Here is a 4437-nt window from a genome sequence, read left to right as displayed (position 1 = left end):
AAGATCCAAACGCCACCCCTGGATTAGATGAATTCTTACCATTTCTTCTGTCTTTAACCTTTGACCCAAGACTTAGTTTCAATCACACACTCAAACTTCAGTTAAGAAAGTGTAAGGGACCCTGGAGTACAAGCCCACCAGGCTGAATCAAAAAACAATTAATAATACAATTATTATTCCTCTAAAAGAAATGTGTTGTCAAGAAGGGGTAATGAATTCTGGGCAGTCACAAATTGCTGATGCCCAATACACCGTCCCTAACCATTTTTTGTTAATTACCTTACCTATTTTCAATCCATGGTTCAATGAAAATAATTCTTTACAGCCATTCTGAAAACACAGGAAGCTCCTTGTCATCTGCTTGATAACTTCAGTCACTGAACCACAGGGAGGGCTAAGTGGATTTTATTCAAGGTGGTGTTCAGAGTGGTGGAGTTCAGGGTTTTCTCCCCATTTCTGAGTGGTGATACAATCTGCTGATTTGATGAGAAAGTGGCTTGTCACACATTACGTTGAGTCATAGGGGATGGTATGGATGGCATCACCTAAAATGATGAGATCAGCTGTGCTTCACTTCCCTTCGACACCAGCTGGAAGGTCCCCTCCGCAGACACGGCTTCCTTCTCTTCCTCTGTCCTGTATTCCCCAGAATGCCCAGTTCATCCCACATGTTGACTCTCCCTGTTGCTTCCTTGTTCCTGTTGGTGACTTGCTTTTTTTACCTTGTGAATATCTGACCCCCCGCACACCCCACCACGAAGCATTAAAAAGTGAGGCCAAGGAATGATGTTACTATACTTTTTCCCTTCTCTTTAGCAAGGAAATCCTCCTGTTCTTTATTTTTACTGGGCACAGGGTGTCTCAGAAGTCCTTAGATAGGAGAGGTGTCAAGTGCTAAACTAAGGAGGACAGTTACCAGCTGTTTTAACAACTCAGACTCATCAAGGAGCAAAGTGGGAGAAATACTTTAAGAAGCACTTATATTCTTCACTTAGGTTTTGACAGAGTTAACAGTAGTATTGAGAAATAGTCAAATACAGCCTGTTGGGTAGTTTTCAGAAAAAGATTAAAATTTTGATTACATATTGGTTTTTCTCAGGGTAAGGGGAATGAGGTAGCTTCTTGTCCCCTTGCTGAGACAATTTTCTTATCCTGTCTGTTCATAGACAGGTTTCCATCCCTGATTGCTAGCCCAGTTATTGTACAGATGGTTAAGTTAGAGATACTTTCAGAGAAGGAGTATACTTGAAAGTCATCAGAAATAATTTGGACAAGCTTCTCTTCATTTTCGTTCTCAAATAATGGAAAATGTCATAAGAGCTGTCAGTAGACATGTATCATTGCTTGGACAGAGCAATGTATAATTTGGTCTTGGAGTCTGAATGGCCCACAAATATTTCACTGAACTTTTCAGAGAGGTTGGTTCTCCTCAAAGCTGAGTCAGAAGTTCATATCCTACTACCTTATTAATATCCCTGCAATCAAAGGAACAGAAGAATGAGGAAAGGAAGATGAGGGAGCCAGCAGAAAGATAACTTACCAAGACACTCTTCCCATTTTGCTTCTGCCAGGCCCAGGACAAAGCAGCCAGGCCATTCCTGCCTGCCCAGAGCCCCCGAATATCCAGACCTCGGCACATTTTTTCCCTTTCCATACTAGGTCAGTGACCACTTGTACTACTGATAACACTGCCTACAGGGAGAATTTGTTCAAAACTGTCCTTCCATCCCTGGGTGAGGCTATAATATGGTGGCAACCCACTTTCCCTAACATTTATATATTGTGAGAATTAATGTGTAAACTGGTCCTAAGTTTTCTCTTTTTCCATCCCTTGGTCACAGGGGACCACTCAGTCTCTGCCTCCCTCCCCCATGAGGCCCTAGGTGTGAGTTGATGGAAGGGCAGTGGTGAAACAGTGACAGGTGACATGAGAGTTTAACATACATGTACATGTAATTTATTCATGGCTTCTGGACATGTTCAAGCTAGGGCTCAATGTTTCATTTCTATCATAAGTCTACTGATACATCCACCCAAACTTATCACTCATTGTATCTGAAAATACCATGAGGGCAGCTCTAGTTGTGCAGGTACCTGATGTTCCATGATCAGACACACAGTTACTACTCGAATCTGATAAAATATCCAGAGAGAATTCTGATATGAGACCATTCCTGTCATCCCCACTTCCTGGACCTCCTAATTTGTGTTGGCTCTGTCCATTTCAAAGCCTGGTTCTTCAGCCTTTCTGCCCATGAGTACCTGAATCCTTCCACAAATTCCCTTTCTTCCATTCCTACAAAGTGAATTATGTATTTTTGAATAACATAGGTTATCACCACGACATTATTTTATTGAGCTGCTAGAGAAAAACATAAGAAACTGGGTTTTCCATTGTGCCCAAGTTACAAAGAAAGTAGCTTGGGTCTTTCAGCTCTACAGTAAAGCAAAGTAAAACACCACAACACTGTTTACATCTAATCTGATCCTAGACGTCCTTCTGTGGTTATTTCACATCCAATTCACACAACTTTTCAATGTTATGCATCTAAATAACCTAAAAGAAAATTATATATCTCACTCCAGAAATTATGCCAATTTTATATAAAAGAAAAATAAACTACAGAGATTTATGCATACCTTAATAAGGATTATATTATATTTTTTGTATCTTCTTAGGTTAGTTTAGAACATTAAAAGTGGAAAAATATCAGTACCATTCTTAGGCTGCTTTTTCCTCAAAAACAACTTCCTAGATATTGGTCATAGAGATAGCCAAGTGGCTGGAGGACAGAAGTGAAAGGGAGAATTTTCACTGCTTTCCCTTAAAATTTTGCATTATGTAAACAGACATCTATTTAAAAAATAAAATAAAACAAATAAGCTGTCAAGAAGGAGGGTAAATAATCCAATAAGTACTTGCATGTACTGATGTATCTTTATAGGATGGAATAATAAACATCCATTAAAAATCATATGTTTAGGCAACTCTAAATAATAATGTTCAGGGATGCACACTGGGTGGTAAAAATGCAAAGAAAAATAAGGAAACATTTACCATAAAGTCATTAGGGCAATACATTTTAGAAGGGAGAGAGAGGGTTATGTTGGATGGGTGTTTCTAGGGTGGCTGAGAGAGGTAGTAGCCGCAAGAGTGTTTATCTTATAATATTTCACTTTGCAGTTTTCTGTATTTGTGTTATATTTAATATATAAAATTTAAAAAAAAGAAAAATATGGTTTTTTAAGGATTTTTTAATGGTATGGGAAAATGCTCACAATATAAAATTCAATGGGAAAAAGAAAGATACACAGTTCTGTATGCAGTATGATTCTAATTATGGATATGCATGTTGGATATTTGTAGAAATAGACATTAAGATAAATAGACAAATGTTAATTGTACTTTTTAGTTTTTTTGTTATTTTATGTAGTTGCCATATTTTCTTTAATGTACAATATAATAATTTGTAAGATGAAAGTTTTATTACAAACGATGAGGTGATAACCCTACTTTGTAGGGCAAATATTAGCCATTAATCCTCTTCAGGTCTTATAAACATAGGCATTTGGGCTTCCTTGGTGGCACGGTGGTTCAGAGTCTGCCTGCCGATGCAGGGGACACGGGTTCGTGGCCCGGTCCGGGAGGATCCCACATGCCGCGGAGGAGCTGGGCCTGTGAGCCATGGCCGCTGAGCCTGCGCATCCGGAGCCTGTGCTCCGCAACGGGAGAGGCCACAACAGTGAGAGGCCCGTGTACCGCAAAAACAAAAAAACACATAGGCATTTAACATGATATAATCATAAAATTTTAGATCTAGAAAAAAATCATGAAACCATCTTCTCAGACACCTCTATTTTGCAGATTTAGAAACCAAGCTGTGGGTAGGTTAACTACCTTGGCCAGGATCCAAGATTAGTTAGTCAAAAACTTAGGAGAGGGATCTGTCCCCCCTTACTCTGTACGGAGGGAGGACACAAAGCCTTGCGAGATCTCTAAAGAACATTTCACCACCTTTTCAAAACATGAGTATGTGAGAATTAGAATTAAGCAACATCACCAATGAAATGTAAATTTGTAATGCAATAATAACAATAAAGCAAATGTCAAAAATTAATATTGGAGAAATTTTATTTTTGAATTTTTTAAAGGAAAAAAGAAACAGCAACAACACACCTTGAACTTCTATAAGACCTGATTGAATTCACCCACCTAATATAGTAAACATAGCTTGTGACTGCAATAAAGTCCATCAGTGTTGCTTTTAATGTTTTAAAAATGACGAAACCTATGTGGCGACTGCTTTAAATCAAGCTTGTTTTGACAGGCTGTTTCTGAGTTCCAACTCATTAGTACTTTAGCCTCACTTCTGTGCCATGTAGACCCAAGCAACTTGGACAAACCCCATGTGACCTCAACTGTACCGCTCAGAGAGA

Source organism: Pseudorca crassidens, chromosome 13, assembly GCF_039906515.1.
Source record: "Pseudorca crassidens isolate mPseCra1 chromosome 13, mPseCra1.hap1, whole genome shotgun sequence".
Lineage (NCBI taxonomy): Eukaryota > Metazoa > Chordata > Mammalia > Artiodactyla > Delphinidae > Pseudorca > Pseudorca crassidens.
Note: the sequence above shows the minus strand (reverse complement) of the source record.